Source organism: Hypanus sabinus, chromosome 2 (genome assembly GCF_030144855.1).
Source record: "Hypanus sabinus isolate sHypSab1 chromosome 2, sHypSab1.hap1, whole genome shotgun sequence".
Lineage (NCBI taxonomy): Eukaryota > Metazoa > Chordata > Chondrichthyes > Myliobatiformes > Dasyatidae > Hypanus > Hypanus sabinus.
This window is the reverse complement of record NC_082707.1, coordinates 78,300,250-78,319,733: the sequence shown is the minus strand read 5'-3', so window position 1 is coordinate 78,319,733 and position 19,484 is coordinate 78,300,250. Positions and strand designations below refer to the sequence as shown.

Genomic DNA, 19,484 nt, shown 5'->3' with positions numbered 1-19,484 from the left:
GGAGACTGACACAACGCATTATTGTGCCTGACAACTCATAGCACCAATTCAAAGATCATCCTTTGTCTCTTTTTCCTCCTGTGGATCCAGAGTTCCTTGCTCTTCCTCCTCCCAAACAGCCATGATGGTGCAGCGTTCAACACACCATTGGCAGGTACCCCCGGATTGAAGGAGGTATGGATCTTGAGAGCACCAATGCACTCTGCAGATTGATAAATAGACTCGGATGGCTGTCTTTATCTCAGTGTCAGGAAATCTCACTAGGCTGAGGAAACTGGGTAAGACCGGGTCGCTCTTTCGACCAGGCAGTCACATTCTGCAAAGATGTCTGGCAGCTTATTCTCCACAAGGATATATGAGTGTTACCAGGATATAGTGAACTGACCGCAAAGGACAGCTTCCTTGTTAACTGAATGGAAGACCTCTCTGTTGATGAAGTGATTTGGATTATTGAGTGGAATTCCGATCAGCACAAGGGTTAAATCAATAGCAGCCAGCCTTTATGGAGAGCCAGAAATTGCTGTGCCTGTTGCTGCATTAAAACGTATCCCTAACTCACTGATTTACAAGTTAATAAAGTAAACCTTCCATGAGTAAAATCCCTATCTCATATCTCTACTGCTGCAGTGGTGAGGAAATTGATGATCAACGTGACTTAATCTGAATAAAAAGTGTGGGCAAGGTAGGTCATTGTGTGGCTATCATTACCAGAAGAGCTGCAGAAGTTATAAATGGCAGATCATCTTCTCCTTCACATTAGGGAAAATTAGCGATGGGCATCAAAAGCTGACCTTGCTAGGGAGACCGTTCTCCTGAAAGATAAATAAGTAAATCATGTGATTTCTGATTCTCACTCCACAGAAGCTACCTGTCCTGTTGAGTGTTTCCATTCCAACAATTTCACTTATTGTGTGAACACATTTAGTACAAGATAAGGAAGTAGTATCATGACTGGATGTCACAATCACACACAATACGAAGTATAAAGTTCCTGACTGTAATTCAGTCCAGATGGAATGCTGCAATCATGTTTTTTCACAGCTGGAAGGGTGTCACCTCTTAAGAATTTTAATCACCTGGAGTATGATGTTTGTGATAGAGATTTATTGACTGAGATAGTTTCAACTGCCCAAAAAAATGGCCCCAATACTCAAACCACTGATGCAAGAGTCAACAGATCAAAACCTGAAATATCCTTTCATTTATTCAATGATGATATTTAGTTGTTAGTAGTGGAATACTTCAACAAAATATGGGCTTTTGATTCACAGAAAATGTCTAAACAGAGTGAATTTCTGCTAGTTTCTGTATACAATTTGCAGCTTTGTAGTTACATACATACTTAAGTAAGTTGTGTGGAACTCTACACTTGAATAAAAACCATGTTTAAACTTTAACATAGTAAACTTTCCAGCTTAAGATGGCACTGGTGAAGTCCAGTGACTACTTATCAGCAGCAAAATGCAAAACAAAGAAAGCTAGTAAACAACTTACTAATAACACTTTACTAATAACAATCACTGCTAACAATGGAGAGGTGAACAGAGGCGAGGCTAGATGAGCAGAGACAGGAGGAGGTGGAAGCAAAGGCAGGGCATAGTCGAGGCAAGCGGAGGTGTGAGCAAGGAAAGTCACATGCCTGATCAATTTAAGTGCTGGACTGAACTGGAAGGGTCAGGTACAGGCCAAATCGTGGCAACGGGGTCCAGGCCCCAGAGCCGTCCGAGTACAAGGAACAGCCTGATGTTTGGATAGACAAGATTGAAAAGGTCAGGGTGTCATGATCAGAGGCGAGGAATGGGCCGGTTCTGCCTTGTTCTGCTTGCTGCTCTACACTGAACTGAGGCTGTGGCCTGCTCTGGCTCAGTGATGCCTGGCTTTGTGTCTGTGGTCCCACTGTGTTTACTCATTTCTACAATGAAATGAGGCTATGGCCTGCTCCATGTGTAGTGATGCCTTTTATACTCAAAACCATGAGTCAATGACATGAGGGCCAGCATGACAAATGCCTTCTTCATCATCCTGCTTACATGTGACTCCACTTCCAATGTACTATAGACTTGAACCCCAAAGCCTCTCTGTTCTACTGCACTCTGCAAGCTCCTGCCATTCACTGTGAAAGTCCTTTCTGAATTTGACTTTCCATTTGCACTTATCCAAAGTAAACTCCAATTTCCATTCCTCAGTTCATTTACTCAGTTGGTCAAGAACATCTCCTGAAATGTTGATAAACTTCTTCATCGGCCATTATACTATCTATTCTAGTGTTATCTGCAAACTTACTAACCATGTCTTGTTAAGTACATTCTTATCTAAATCGTTGATATAGATAACAACCAATAATGGGCCCAGCGCCTACCCCTGAGGCACACCACTAGTCACAGGTCTCCAGTATGAGAAACAAATTTCCACCACCCTCTGCTTTGTACCATCAAACAAATTATGGATCCAGTTTTCCAACTCTCCCTGAATCCATGCTTCCTACCCTTTGGAACCTTATCAAAGGCTTCCCTAGAATCCATATAAACCATGTCTATCACTCTGACCTCAACAACTTTCTCATTCACATTATCAAAAAGCTCAATCAAGTTCATAAGACATGATCTTCCATGCACAAAGTTACCCTTAATTAACCTATGTCTTTCCAAAGAAAAACATTTTCCTTTGCTGCATAACATTCATTACCCTCCATACTACCAGCAACTCAGACAGGTCTTCTGCAGTTTCTTCCCCAGCTTCCCACTGTGTTCTTGGATATACCTGGTCTGGACCTGGAGGTTTGTTTACTTTCATATGTCTTAAGACATCCAGTAACTTCTCTGCTGCAATGTGAACTATCCCCAGTACCTCCCAATTTACTTTTCCGAGTTCCAAATTCTTCATGTTTTTCTCTACGGTAAAAACAGAGGAGAAATATTCATTAAGGACATTGCCCACCTCCTGCACCTCCACATTAAGATATCCCATATGATCTTTGAGGTGCTCTATTCTCTCTCTAGTTACCCTTCTTCTCTTATTATACTTTTAAAAAAACTCTTTGGATTGTCCTTAATCATCTCTACCAAAGCTGTCTTATACTCCTTTTTTTGCCGTCTTTATTTCCTTTACTCCCGCAGGGATTTACTTGATCCCAGCAGCCTGTACTTGACCAATACCAACCTTCGTTTTCCTGGCCAAAGCATCAACATCCCTCCTGCCAGCCTTGTACTTCACTTAACAGGAACATGCAGACTTGGAGCTCACTATCTCAACGAATAAACTTTTCTCAGGCTTTCAGCCAGGTACAGATATCAATTATAATCAACAATTTGATGACAGACTCTGCCATCTTCATCAGAGATGATGACTGGGCATATCTAATCTAGTGGTATTTATACCCCCATAGTCCATTCCTCCTGATTGGCTAGTCCTCATCCAATCAAGTTTCTGCTCTCCCACCTTGTTTACAATCTAATTCCAGTTCTTACTTAGAGCGAGAAGAGTTTAGACATCATATACACTGGGAAAGCACTGGATCCTTTTTCTCTCACGATCTCACTTTGTCTGCCGTCCAGACAAACAACTTACTCCAAGCAACCTTTACAAGCTCCTATCTCAAACCATCAAAATTCACCTCACCTCAATTTAGAACTTGAACCCATGGACCAGTTCTGTCCTTTTTCATAACTATTTTAAAACTATTAGAATTATAATCACTGGTCCCAAAGTGCTCCCCTGCTGTCACCTCCATCACCTGCCATACCCTATTACCTAGGATGAGGCTGAGCTTTGCCTTCTCCCTCGTAGGGCCCTCTGGATATAGCCCAAGGGAAGTTTCCTGAATACACTTAACAAATTCTTGGCCCATATGGCATTCCAAGTCTAGATTTGTTAAAGTCACCTACTATGACATCCTTACTATCCTACTATTCTTACAGCTCTCTAGGACATCCTGCATGCTGGCTCCAAAGAGGTAACACACAATTTCAGAGTCCTTTTTGTGGCCACAGGATATCCTGTCAGCACTCTAACTATCGAGTCTCCAATTACAATAATCCTGTCTGCTGCCACCCTTCCCTGCTGAGCCTAAGAGCCAGTCCTCTGCTATCGATCCATCTACTGCCACTGTCTCCTGAATAGTCATCTCCCAATGTACCCAAAGTGGTATTCTTGCTTTTACAGGGAAAGGCCATTGGGGAATTCTGCACTTTCTGCCTCATCCTTTTCCTTAACAGGTGGTCACCAAACTACTTTCTGCCTGTACCTTAGGTATGACATCTTGCTGAAACTTTTAACTATAATACTTCCAACATTCTGGATGATCCAGCATGCAAATACAGTTCCTTCACACAGTCAGGAGCTGCAGCTGGACATACCTTCCACAGAGTCCGGCATCAGGGACACTGGAAGTTTCCCTAATCTCCCTCATCCTGAAGAAGAAGAATTCTGAATGTTCTAAGACTGAAAGAGGAAATTCAAAGGACATTATGTCTCTGTTCACCAGAGCTAACATTACCACTCAAGCGCTGGCCCACCTTCTCACAAGTCCATATGGCAAAGGTGCTCTTTACGTTTCATTACCCAATTCAATTTAGGAATTGTATTATGCATGGCGGATCTTGTTTGGGAAGTGTTGACAAAGGTGCTTTGGTAAGTTGCTGAAATGCAACTTTTATCAAAATGCATTTGAATCATCCGACCAGTGGTAATGTGGATGGTTAAATCAATAGCTGCTGGATAAAAAAAACATTTGAGACAAATGTTAAAAGTAAAAGTTATCTGTTAAAATAATCCATAGAGCATAGAACATGATAGCACAGCACAAGCCCTTCGGCCTACGATTTTGTGCTGAATAAACAACTTGTGTTAATATGCTGCGTATAGGTTTGGTTACAGAATATGAAAAGGATACAGAGATTTGGTTACAGTTTATGAAAAGGATACAGAGGTATTGAAAAAAGTTTACAAAGTTTAGAAATAAAAGCACATGCTTCAGGGAAGAATGGGTTTCATGCCCCTTCAGAAAATAAGCCTGGGGAGTGTCCTAGTATGGGTCATTGAAACTAATGGAATTAAAAACAAGAGCTGAAAACACTCAGCAGTTTAGGCAGCATCTGTGGAGACAGAAAAACAATAACAATATAGGTCAATAACTTAATATTTACTTCATTTATATAACATTAATATAAAATACTTTTATTACAGGTTTCCAGCATATGGAATTTTTTTTGTCTTATGGTCATTAAATTGATACATGTTATTTTTTAAAAAAGTGAATGCAGGGAGAACATTTCTGCTTCAAGGAGAGCACAACTGGAGGCCGTCATTATTAAATGGTAAGAAATACAATCGGGAATTTCTCTTTACTCATAGAGTGGAGACAGTGTGGAACTCAATATGACCAGGTTAAGGTTAAATCAGGGATCGTCGATGATTGCTGAGTGGCACGATTCAAAGGGCTGGAAGGGCCTATTCTGTGCTGTATCCAGAAGTAAATAAATAAACACCACTGGGAGGTTTCAAAATGGAAAATAAATAAGAAGTATTTAAGGAGAGTACATGAGGAGAAAGAAATGGAAGTTCATGCTGATAGATTTAGATTGGGAAAGACAGCAGGAAGCTAGCATTAATGGACTGAATTGAATGCTCTGTTTCTATGTAATGTACTGTATGTTATGTCAACATCACCTGCAGACAACCCGAAATTCTTTAACAAGGCAGTGAAAGTATTTCTGAAGGCTGGTCACAATTGTAATGTGCGGAAATGTACATTGAATGACCAAATAACAAGGTCTTACAAGAAATATCATGAGAATAAACAGCTGATCAAGTAGGGAGAGCTCAGCCCGTTCCTCCTTGAAAATGGATTGCAGGATCTTGTACATCCAATAAGAGGGAAAAACAGAGTTTTAATTTAACAGCTTGCTGAAAATTGTCACCTCTGTCTATGCAGTACTGGACTGATGTGTCAGTCTAGGTCACAAAGACAAGTAACTGAAACTGTGCTTCTAACCCAAAGGCAAAATAATCCCAATGCCTCAACTGATACCAAAGAAACAAAGTCATAGTTCCTTCAGAAAATTAGCTACATCTAAGAGGTGTGGAATTGTGTGGTCAACACTGATGTTGTGATAGATATTCACTGTCCAGGCCAGGAGGGGCTTTTTGCCAAGCTCAGCTTTCTAACACACCAGCTGACTCTTCCAGGGATCAAAGAGCTGCTTTTGAGTAAGTTAAACTTCCAACAAATATTCCTTTCTCAGCCTCTTGTCATAAACAAGAGAACAATAGAGTCTTTGTTGGCCTATTATTTAATCAGGGGAAAACCAATGGGGTCAGCTTCAGTTTAATTAAACAATGAATTCACCTGGCCAGACAAATGTAATTGAAAAACATCAGATGCAGATGAAGCACCAAATAGGAAAAGCAGTATAAATGTTAGAGAGCAGTCAGGCTTGTTAGGAAGTGTCTAGGAACGATAACAGAAAGTCAGGCTGACTAGAATCCATTCCTCTGCATTCGATTTCTCCGATGGTCAACTGTTCAATATATCCTTTTAGTTTGCATGAATTGTACCTATGTTTTAGAAATCCTTTGTATTTTAGAAATTGTTTGTAATTTGGAATCTTTTATGAAATAAAAATCCTCCAGAGTTTTAAATGTGCCTTAAGAATTCTATGTAAATTTAAATGTGTATCACTAAAAATAAATGAACTGAATTTAACCTACTTCGTTAGCTGGAAGTATCTTCTCCTTGGTAGTGGGGATGGGGGACCCACCACTCAAATACTGGGTATTGGCAACTAAATTCACCGTGAAAGATAAACAGGGAAGTGATGTAGTCTTTGAAGAGCAGGTGGATACAGTATAACCTCCCTTTAATGAAGATACCCATAGAGATTTATATCAGATAGGGCTTAAGGTCATTGCTTGAGTTCAGAGCTTCGCAGACAGCAAACCCAATACCAGCACAATACATTACAGAAGTCTCTGTTATACTACAATAAGCAGTGGACTGAATGATCTATGAAAAAGAGTAGATAATGAGTAGAAAAAGAGAAACACTTCCTCAAAATGTACATGTTTTAGAGAAAAGGGGAAGAAATTTAGAGATGATCTGAGAATTTTTTTTCACACTGCAGATGGTTGCAATCTGAAGCAATGAGGACATGGTAGAGAGAGGTACTCTCACAATTCCAAACAATTATTAGGTAAATACTTGAGGCGTCAAGGCATAGAAGGCTACAAACATCTGTGCTGATAATGGAATTACTATCAATTACTACTTGCTGGTCAGCATGCACACAGTGGATCAAAGGGCCTCGTTCACTCCAGGATTATAGCCTTGTATATTATTCCAAAGAAACCACAAAAAAATCCTTCAAGTTCATTGGCCCCCAGCATCTTATTTTTACTATGGATGTTCAGTCCCTATATACCTCCATCCCCTACCAGGAGGTCCTCAAATTTCAAACATGAGGAATCTGCAGATGCTAGAAATTCAAACAACAACTCACACAAAATGCTGGTGGAACACAGCAGGCCAGGCAGCATCTATAAGGAGAAGCACTGTCGGCGTTTCGGGCAAAGACCCTTCGTCAGGACTAACTGAAAGGAAAGATAGTAAGAGATTTGAAAGTAGTGGGGGGAGGGGGAAATGAGAAATGATAGGAGAAGACCGGAGGGGGTGGGATGAAGCTAAGAGCTGGAAAGATGATTTGCGAAAGTGATACAAAGCTGGAGAAGGGAAAGGATCATGGGACAGGAGGCCTCAGGAGAAAGAAAGGGGGGGGGAGCACCAGAGGGAGATGGAGAACAGGCAAACAAATAAATATGTCAGGGATGGGGTAAGAAGGGGAGGAGGGGCATTAACGGAAGTTAGAGAAGTCAATGTTCATGCAATCAGGTTGGAGGCTACCCAGCCGGTATATAAGGTGTTGTTCCTCCAACCTGAGTTTGGATTCATTTTGACAATAGAGGAAGCCATGGATAGACAGATCAGAATGGGAATGGGGCGTGGAATTAAAACGTGTGGCCACTGGGAGATCCTGCTTTCTCTGGCAGACCAAGCGCAGGTGTTCAGCGAAACGGTCTCCCAGTTTGCGTCGGGTCTCACCAATATATGAAAGGCCACACCGGGAGCACCGGACGCAGTATACCACACCAGCCGACTCACAGGTGAAGTGTCGCCTCACCTGGAAGGACTGTCTGGGGCCCTGAATGGTGGTGAGGGAGGAAGTGTAAGGGCAGGTGTAGCACTTGTTCTGTTTACAAGGATAAGTGCCAGGAGGGAGATCGATGGGAAGGGATAGGGGGGGTACAAGTGGACAAGGGAGTTGCGTAGGGAGCGATCCCTGCGGAAAGTAGAAAGGGGGGGAGGGAAAAATGTGTTTGGTAGTTGGATCCCGTTGGAGGTGGTGGAAGTTACGAATTATACGTTGGTCCTCAAAGTTCTCCGTTTTCTTCTGAACACCAGACCCAACCAGTTCTCTTCCACCATCACTCTCCTCTGCCTAACAGAACATATTCTCATTCTTAATAATTTCTCCATTGGCTCATCCCACATCCTTCAAACAAAAGGTGTAGCCACGTGCACTCGCCTGGGTCCCAGCTATGCTGCCTTTTTGTCAGCCACATGGAACAGACAATGTTCCAAGCCTACACTGGTGGCCTACATCAACAACTGCATCGGTGCAGCTTCCTGCACCCATGTGGAACTCATCGACTTCATCAGCTTTGCCTCCAGCTTCCACCCTGCCCTCAAATTTACCTGGTCCATTTCTGACACCTCCCTCCCCTTTCTCAATCTCTGGAGACAGCATATCTACTGATATCTTTTAAAAACTCGCTGGCTCTCACAGCTCCCTGGACTATACCTCTTCCCACCCTGTTACTTGTAAAAACGCCATCCCTTTCTCTCAATTCCTCCCTTTCCACTGCATCTGTTCTCAGGATGAAGTTTTTAATTCCAGAATGATGGAGATGTTTTCTTTCTTCCAAAAAGAGCTTTCCTTCTTCCACCTTCAACCACATCCCTTCCATTTCACGCACATCTGCTTTCAACCCATTCTCTCACCACCCTACCAGGGATAGGGTTCCTCTTGTCCTCACCTACCACCCCACCAGCCTTCATGTTCAGCACATAATTCTCCACAACTTCCACCATTTCCAATGGGATCCCACCACTATGCACATCTTTCCCTGCCCTCCATGTGCTTTCCGCAGGGATCACTCCCTACGGGACTATCTGTCCATTCGTCCCTCCTCTCTGATCTCTCTCCTGACACTTACCTTGCAAACAGAATAAGTGCTATACCTGCCCCTTACTCCTCCTCCCTTATCACCATTCAGGGCCACAAACAGTCCTTCCAGGTGAGGCGAAACTTCACCTGTGAGTCTGTTGGGGTCTTATACCATGTCTGGTGCTCCCGGTGTGGCCTCCTGTATATCGGTGAGACCCGACGTAGATCGGGAGACTGCTTTGCTAAGTACCCATGCTCTGTCTGCCAGAAAAAGCAGGATCTCCCAATGGCCACCCGTTGTAATTCCACTTCCCATTCCCATTCCAATCTGTCTATCCATGGCCGCCTCTACTGTCATGAAGAAGCCACACTCAGGTTGGAGGAACAATACCTTACATTTCATCTGGGTAGCCTCCAACCTGATGGTATGAACATCGATTTCTTGAATTTCCGGTACTGTCCCACCCCCCACCCCCACCCTCACCATTCCCCATCCCCTTTTTCTCTCTCACCTTATCTCCTTAGCTGTCCATCATCTCCCTCTAGTGCTCCTCACCCCTTTTCTTTCTTCCATGGCCTTCTGTCCTCTCCTATTAGATTCTCCCTTCTTCAGCCCTGTATCTCTTTCACCAATCAACCTCCAGCTCTTTAGTTCACCCCTCCCCCTCCCAGTTTCACCTATCACCTTATGTGTCTCCCTCCTCTCCCCCCACCTTTTAACCCTGACTCCTCATCATTTTTTCTCTCGTCCTGCTGAATGGTCTCGGCCCGAAATGTTGGCTGTACTCTTCTCTATAGATGCTGCTTGGCCTGCTGAGTTCCTCCAGCAATTTGTTCGTGTTACAAAAAATCCTTGAGGGTCCTTGTGAAAGCTTGTGAAACTTTGGGATTCCACAATTGATCCTGCCTCCTTCACATCTGAAATAGAGCGTTTGAATATAGAAAGTTGAAGAGTATCATCTTGGGCCCTCTGCTTGTTTAATAAATGACTAATATTCATAAAACCTCAAACCTAACTTTGTTAATACACCAGACTATTTTAGGAGACTATAACTCCCACAGACTTATAGTACAAACCGATGACAGATTGCCTCATGCAAGTATTGCCTTGTGAAAAATGACTCTGACCTGTCTGGTGTGCTAGGCAACCGTCATAGACTAAATAAAAGTCAAATCGTCAACATTAAGTTTATCCAAAAAAGCCTTCAATCACTAATACTCGAGAATTGTTTCTTCCCTGTTTCTTGTAGCTTTGACATAGCACTTCTAAATTTGACCATTTCTCTAATAAAGACAAATTACTCATTGCTGCTTAGAATATGGTACTGACTGCAATAACCATATTGAACCTCAACTCTTGCTGTGGCTTTCTGCCATTCATTGACAGAATGTAATAAAGGCATGTTCTCTATGGTGGTTGCCCATCATGTCCGACAATGGCAGGAAATCTGTGCCGGAGAGTTTTTAAAGTGGAAAAGCCTTTGCACTGGGGCAGTTCCACTCTCTTGACCTTGGAAGTCCAGGTGCAGTGATACGAAGGAGCATCACAAACTGGGATCTAATTTGATTGTAGTGGAGGACCTTTTCATGCCCTTCTCTCTCCATGGAGCATTCCTGGTCATTGGATCTCACTGTAGATTTCATCCACCCAGTCCACCAGAGCTGACTTCACATACTAGGACTGGGGAACGAGGCCACTGTTATGTTACTTCTATTTAAACATACCGTGTGTTAACAATAAAGAATCATATTCTGGAAGAATTAGAGAACTTTTATTTACAGTAATAAAACAAACATGTCTTAACCTCGTCACATGCTGATACTTTCTGGTAAACCCCGTGCATGCTCAGTGCTCTCCAATCAGGAACTGGCACATCATTGCACGTGATATCACCACATCTTCCCTTCCTTAAAAAGAAAAACAATTAACAAAGTTAATCAAAACAAATACATAATTCAACAAGTCTCTATCAGTCTCTCTGTGGGTTTACGAACATGAGTAGACCCTCTAAGTCGTATACACAGATCTTGTGTTTCATTGTTATTCTTTACTTGTTTTGTCTCGTCTGCATCCTTCAACCGAATCTCTGAAGAATCACATCTTCTTTTCCTTAAAAAGAAAAACAAGTAACAACATTAACCAATAAACAAATCACTAACTGTAACTCTGAAGTCGGCTCTTCGTTATCTGTGCCACGACTCTTTGTGTGCTTCTTCTTTTTCTTCTTCTTTTCTGCTTTAAGTTTTTCTTCATGTATCTCACCTTTCTGGTATACCCTCACATGCCTCCAGGTTAGAATCTGGAATTTCAGGTAAGCAGATCACACTATCCTCCTCTGCAATCTGCTTCCCTGCCTCTGTTTGGACAGTATCTTTCCTAATTCCTTCCACTTACATTTGTAATGAAATATGCATCTTCTTTTCTTCATCTAATTCATTCATTAACTGTGTAATCCATTTTATATGCTGAGACTTCATCATTTCAATAAAACTTCTCAATTCTGTTACTTGTGCTTTCAGTTCTTACTTATACTGTGCCCACTGTGAGCATTCTTGCTCTAGACCAGTGGTCCCCAACCTCTGGGCTGCAAAGCATGCTGGGGTGCAGTGGTAGCCGGAACACACCCAGCTCATCTTTAAGAAAAAAAGCCGAAATAAACAACCTAATTAGGTGCAATTAATTAGCTTGTTTATTTTGGCTTTTTTCTGAAAGATGTGCTGGGTGTGTTCCAGCTACCGCTGCACCCCAGCATGCTTCGCAGCCTGGTATCAGTCCGCAGCCCGGAGGTTGGGGACCACTGCTCTAGACAGTGATTAGACTGAATCTCATATTCTCTCAGTGTCTCTTGCATTGAAGCAACCTCTTCCTGCCATTGCTTTTTCACAGCATCAATTGCCTCCTGTTTGGTCATCTCAGACACTGCAGCAACTGCTTTTATATTCTCCATGTCAGCATTTTCATAAACCGCATCTATACAGAATTCCTCACATTCATCTTCAATCACAGCATTTACTTGTTTCATTTCATTTTCCTTCTTTCTACTTCTTCAACAGTGTGAAAGATGATTAATATTACCACAGCTGTAACAAGTTTTCCATATGTGAAACACTGATTTGGATGGTGTTCCTGCGCACATCGAGCACATGACCTTTTTTTCAAATGCTGTCTTGCTTTCCGTCAGTTTTGTTGATGTATTATTATATTTCTTGATATACTCACACATTTTTACAGCATTCACATTGCAGGTTTCAACAAACAGCTCTATAGCCTGCGACATTAAGGTCTCAGAAGCTTTGCAGTGTGAAAGCTTTTTCAAAATTTAAATATTGCTCACACAATCGCCTTTCTCTCAGTGCATTATCTCGAATGCCACAAAATAGTCTATCTTTGATAAGAGAGCCTGTGAGCAATCCAAACTCACATATTCTACTATGCTTTCTTAACTCCGTAACAAACTGATCAATTGTTTCATTAGCCCTCTGCACACATGTGAAGAATTTGTATCGTTCATACGTTAAACTACACTTCGGTATACAAAATACTTCAAATCAGTCCATTATCAACTTTAAATTGAAATTATCTCCATCTTCAAAGACAAAATTAATATATACCTCTACTGGGTCATTTCCAATTCATGGAGCAGGATTGCCGCTTTGGTTTTGTCTGCTTTTCTATCAGATCCGATCACTGATAAATATAATTCAAACTGTTGCCTGACGATCCTCCAATTCTCAGCTACATTCCCAGTCAGCTGAAGTTTTGGTGCGGGTAGTAAACCTTCCATTTCACCGATTACTGTTCAAATTTTTTTCTTCTTTTTTTTCAATTATCTTCAATTCTCGATTCTCCCGTATTATTCTTCCAAAAGCACTTCTGACAACATGTTATGTTACTTCTATTTAAACATACCATGGGTTAACAACAAAGAATCATATTCTGGAAGAATTAGAGAACTTTTATTTACAGAAATAACAAACACATCTTAGACACGCCACATGCTGAAACATTCTGGCAAACCCCATGCATGCTCAGTGCTCTCCAATCAGGGACTGACACATCATTGCACGTGATGTCACCATAGCCACCACCTACCCTCACCCCACCTGTCGCGGTGGTGTACCAGGGTGAGGCCGCTGTCAATTGTAAGCAGCTACTTGGAGCCACAGGTGAGAGCTGAGTGTCCGATCGAGGACTAAAGGTGAGCAAGCTGTCCCAGAACGGACACGATGAGCACCTTCACTAGAGATGCTACACCTCCCTGGATACCCCATGTTCTCCACACAAACTGCTAGATCTGTACAATCATGAAGACAGATCAGTGAGTTGGAAAAGGAATGTCCAGTTAATTTGATTTTCATAGTCAGGGAAAATGTCATGGCAGTACCCAGACAGGCCCTTCTGGAGAACCTGTCTTGTGAGGCTTTATGAGTGGAACTGATGATAAAGAATGATATGACCACGTTAATGGGGTTAATTCTAGACTACTCAACAGTCCACGGGATTTAGAGGAACAAATTTGTAGTGAAGATGAAGACTGTTACTAGCAACATAAGGTTAGTACAGTAGCTGATTTTAACTTTCCATACATGGACTGGGACCCCCATACTGTAAAAAGACTGGATAGGTTAGAGTTTGTCAAATGTGTTCAGTAAAGTTTTCTTAATCAGTACATAGAAGTCCCTATGAGAAAGTGTCCAATACTTGATCTGCTAATGGGGAATGAGACAGGGCAGGTGACAGAAGTCTGTGTTTGATCATAAATGCCATTAGTTTCAAAGTAATTATGGAAAAGGATTGGTCTGGTCATCAGGTTGAGATTCTAAATTAGAGTAAGGCCAATTTTGATGGCATCAGAAAGGATATAGCAACTGTGGATTGGGACAGGCTGTTTTCTGGCAAATGTGTACTTGGTAGGAGGGAGACTTTCAAAAGTGAATGGTATTGTTTTGAACCAAATCAGGGTGGACAAATCCCCAGATCCTGACAAGGTGTGCCCTTAGGCCCTGTGGGAGTGAAGTGAGGTTGCCCCAACGGAGACATTTCAATCATCCTGTACTGGACAATAAGAGGATGGCTAATGTAGTTCCACTGTTTAAAAAAGGCTCATTGAAAAAAACAAGAAACAAATTGCTGGTGAGCCTGACATCATTAGTGGGAAAATTATTGGAAGATATTCTAAGGGATTGGGTATATGAGTATTTGGAAAGACAATGTTTGTTTAGGGATACTCAGCTTGGCTTTGTGCATGGTAGTTTGTGTTTAATCAATCTTATAGAGTTTCTCAAGTGAGTTACCATGAAAGTTGATGAAGGCAAGGCAGTGGAAGTTGTCTCCATGGACTTTAGCAAGAAATCTGACAAAGTCCCAAATGGGAGGTTGGTCAGGAAGGTTCAGTTGTATGGCTTTCAATATGAGGTAGTAAATTGGATTAGACATTGGCATTGTGAGAGAAGCCAGAGAGTGGTAGTAGATGTTTGGCTCTCTGACTGAGGCCTGTGACTAGTGGAGTGCCACAGGGATTGGTGTTGGATTCGTTGTTGTTTGTCATCTGTGTCAATGATCTGGATGCTAATGTGGTAACTGGATCAGCAAATATGCAGTGATAACAAGATTGGGGGTGTGGTGGACTGTGACGAATATCGGGGCTTGCAGCAGGATCCAGAGCAACTGGAAAAGAGGGCTGAAAAATGGCAGATGGAGTTTAATGTAGACAAGGTGTTGCCCTTCAGTAGGACCAACCAAGGTAGGTCTCACAAAATCAACGGTAGGGCACTGAGTAGTGCTATAGTACAAAGGAATACAGAAACATAATTCATTGAAGGTAGTGGTGCAGGTAGATAGGGTTGTAAAGAAAGCTTTGGCACATTGGCTTTCATAAATCCAAATCTTGAGTACAGTGGATGGGATGTTATACTGAAGTTGTACAAGACATTGGTGAGGCCTAATGTGGAGAATTGTGTACAGTTGTGGTCACCTACCTACAGGAAAGATGTAAACAAAGTTGAAAGAGTACAGAGAAAATTTACAAGGATTTTGCCTGAGCTGGAGGACCCGAGTTATAAAGAAAGACTGAATAGATTAGAACTTTTTCCTTGTAACATAGAAGATTTGATAGAGGCATACAAAATAATGAGGGGTATAGATAGGGTAAATTCAAGTAGGCTTTTTCCACTAAAGTTGAGTGAAACTACAACTGGAGATTATTGGTTAAGAGTGAAGGGTGAAAAAGTTTAAGGGAACACAAGGGGAAACTGCTTCACCCAAAGGGTCATAAGAGTGTGGAACGAGCTGCCAGTTCAAGTGGTACACATGAGCTTGGCTTGAAGGTTTAAGAGAAACTTGAATAGGTACATGGTCCGGCTGCAGACCGACAGGACAAGGCAGCTTAAATAGTTTGGCATTGACTAGATGGGCTGAAAGGTCTATTTCTATGCTGTACTTTTCTATGACTCTATAAATTATGACCTGTGAGTGGTTTAACAATGTTTCTGCAAAGTTTTGCACATTTCAGTGGAAATCATATCACACCATTTAGCAGATATCTCCTACCCCTTTTACTCCTGTTCCATCCTATTTTAGAACTCATTTTGTTTACAAATCTTTTATAATTGAAAAAGGGCTGAGAAATTCCAAAATACATCTGACTTTCAATTCTCCATTGATACTGCCTGACCTGTGGGATATTACTATTTGTAATTACAAAAAAAGGGATTAAAATTAAAATTTTAAATTAAAAGATTGAAAATACATTTTGGTCAGAAGATAAAAGACCATTGGATCCAGGGGAGACTGTTAAGTCAGATGTAAAAAATGGTCTAGTAAGAAAGTAAAGTGTAATAGGGGATGGGTGATTTTGTCACTGTAAAGTTATCAATGGTGTTCCACGGAGGTCATTACTTAGTCGCTTTCTTTTTTGTACTACATCGGCTGTGTAAGATTTAGACTTAGACATAGGGAGCATAATAATGACACTTCAGTTGGTGTAAAAATTGGCCGCATAGAGTGCAATAAGGAAGGTACACCCTCACATGGTGCCTGACCTCTGACAGCGTACCTGGCCAGGTACCGCAAACCTGTGCCAACCAAATATCTGGCATATTCAAAGACATCTTCAACATCACAGTGCTGCAGATTGAGGTTCACACTTGTTTCAAAAAAGTCAGCAACAATTGCAGTGCCCAACAAGACAGGGTAAGCTGCCTCAGTGACTGTCACCTAGTAGCACTCACATCTACTGTGATGAACTGTTATGGCTAGAATTAACTTCTGCCTGAGCATGGAACAGGGCCCATTGCAATGAACCTATCACGGACAAGTCAACAGTGGGTGCAAGCTCCATGCCTCTACTTTGGAGCACCTAGACAGCCATCAAGCTGCTGTATAGCAATTACAACTCAACAATATTCTTCCTCTAGGTTCAAAGCCTGGGCCTCTGTACCTCCTTCTACAATAGGATCTTTGACATCCCCATAGGGAGACAACAGTCACTGTGGATCAGTAATAACATAATGACAATCACCATACCTTCCTCCAGCAGCACTGAGTGAGAGGCTGGTAGATAGCACTGAACACCCACTCGCCTTCCACACTTGCCTCAATGATTTCAATCCTACTCGGTGAAAAATGACCCAATCATGGATTCACGCCCTATCCCCAGGCTTCCTGGCCTCAAGGTCACACACCTCACGGAACACCTTCAGAGACAGCAAAGCATCAGATATAGGAATCTGTCACAACATACAAGAAGCTGGAGGTATTCAGAGGGTCTCAGGTTGATACCCTTCATCTGGATATTCATCAGATGAAGGACCTCAAGATCTTGATCATAAACTTTGTCCATTTAAACTCAGCTTAGGCTGTGGAGTTCCTTGCGTAGTTCTATAATAAATCTTCAATGATTTGTCACTTCCTGGTCTTTGGTGTCACTAGATTATTAATACCCTAGCCCATATTAAATTTTTTAAGATGTTACACAGTAAATTTCTTATTTTGGATGTTACAAAGAGGTCAATAAACTTTCCAATAAGGGACGTAAGTTTAAAGAAAGCACATGAAACAAAACCATTGCCTGTAAAGAGGGAATGTGAGCTGCTGTCAGGGAGTTTAAAGGAAGGATTAGAATGGGGACCTGAAAATTCAAAAGGACTGAGGACTGGGACCCTGGTGAGTTTATAAGGATCATGAGAGTGGCCTCTCCAAGCTTGAAAGGAATACTGGATACAGAGCCCTGGTGAGTTTGCAAAGAACCTGGTAATGATGTTCTAGTCAGTTTTAAAGGGGGGGGGGCAGGAAATGAGGCCCATTGAGTCAGTGGTTAAATCATCAGAATTTCTAAACAATTAAATAGTAAATAGCTCCCCATCCCCTCTGGCTGACAAATCCTCAAAGAGTTCTGTGCTTTGCCCTTCTTGCAACCATGCTGTCCCTGTTTGATTAAATCATGATTTCCCAGATGTTCTGCTATTACCACCTTAACTTCTTATTCTGGCTTCTTCCCTTCTCATTTCCAGACCTGATGAAGTGTATCGGCTCAAAACATCAACTGTTTATTTCCCTCCACTGATGCTGCCTCACCTGCTGAGTTCCTGCGGCATTTTGTGTGAGTTGCTCATGATTTCTAAAACTTCTCTTCTGTCTAAGGGGGATTAGGCTCCTTTTAAACTAGCAGCAACGTGATCAGCCAAACAGCTTTCTACTATATCATAACTTTAATTCTAAATATTTGACTTTGTTCATATGTTAGACATAAACAGCTGAATGAACTGTCAAGTTGGAGCAACAAAGGGATATATCAAGGTAATAGAACTGAAATTTCAATTAAATGCATGTGAGAACTTGATTACATGGAGTAGTCTGACTATGACAGGAGGACTGAGAGAAAGAGTCTAGTAGCCTCCTGTCTGATTGAATACAATATATTGCATGCACAGTGGATTTGATCACTCGAAGAAACACTGAAACATCCATACTCTCTGACTGATAGGGTTAGTAAGAGGTATTTTATCATAGCTGTCTCCACAGCCTTCCTCCAATCTGCCCAAGATTAGACCAATACACTTTTACACCATATTTCCAACAATTGTTAATGCCCAGACTACTTAAAATTAAGGTTGCAGCTATCTCCTAAAGACCAAAGCTTTGCTGTGGTCAGAGTTTTGCAAACAACACACTTCACTGTATATTCCGATGTATATGTGACAAATAGAGCTAATCTTTGAAAATCAAGTAGAACATGTGGAAAGAGAGAAAGAAATTTCCTTTAATAAATAATTAAGTGAAGAAGAGGAAAAGCCTACAAGATGTACTGGATACAACCCAGTCCATCACAGGAAAAACCCTCTCTATCATTAAGCATATCTATAAGAACTGCATTCTCCATTGAGCACCTCCTCCATCCAGGCCATGCTCTCTTCTTGCTGCTACCATTGAAAAGGAGGCACAGGAGTCTTAGGTCTCATACCACTAGGTTCAGGAACAATTATTACCCTTCAACCATCAGGCTCCTGAAGCAGCGGGGGATAATATCACTAACCTCAACACTGAACTGATTCCACAACTCATGTTCTCAGTATTATTTATTACTCAGAAGGTCTCCCATCCACTGCCACTAATCTCATAGTTCCTTTACCCGGTATTGCTTGTTTCTACCTCCCACCCAAGATCCACAAACCTAACTGAGCAGGAAGGCCCATCATGTCTGCCTGCTCCTCCCTCACTGAACTTGCATCCAGATAGCCCCCTTTTCCCACTTGGGTCAGTCGCTTCTCCCCTACATCCATGACACTTCACATGCTTTTAACTTCAATTCTCCGGCCCTTATTGCCTCCTCTCCACCATGTACGTCCAGTCCCTATACACTTCTATCTCCTGTCAAAAAGGCCTTAAATCTCCCCACTTCTTTCTCAACAACAAACCCAACCAATTCCCCTTCACAATGGCCCTGGTCCTTCTGGTGGAACTGGTCTCCACCCTCAACAATTTCTTTTTAGGCTCTTCCCAATTTCTCCAAACCCAAGGAATAACCATGGGCACCTACATGTGCCCCACATATGCCTCCCTTTTTGTTGACTACACGGAGCAGTCTATGTTCCAAACATTCACTGATACCGCACTTCAACTCTTCTTGCTCTACATTGATGACTGCATTGATGCTGCTTCATGCATCCGTACTGAGCTCATAAATTTCATCAACTGTGCTTCCAACTTCTACCCTGCCCTTAAATTTACTTGCTCCATTTCTGATATCTCTCTTCCCTTTCTCC

General features: G+C 41.9%; 1 long non-coding RNA gene across 1 annotated transcript; it reads right to left on the bottom strand.

Moving 5' to 3' along the window:
• Window positions 1-733: 733 nt before the first annotated feature.
• Window positions 734-13,468, bottom strand: LOC132380221 (uncharacterized). The gene is made up of 3 exons (XR_009507704.1): window positions 12,834-13,468; window positions 11,027-11,331; window positions 734-812 (listed from the first exon to the last, which is right to left on the bottom strand). It is a non-coding gene; the product is annotated as an uncharacterized LOC132380221 (long non-coding RNA).
• Between the last annotated feature and the right edge of the window lie 6,016 nt (window positions 13,469-19,484).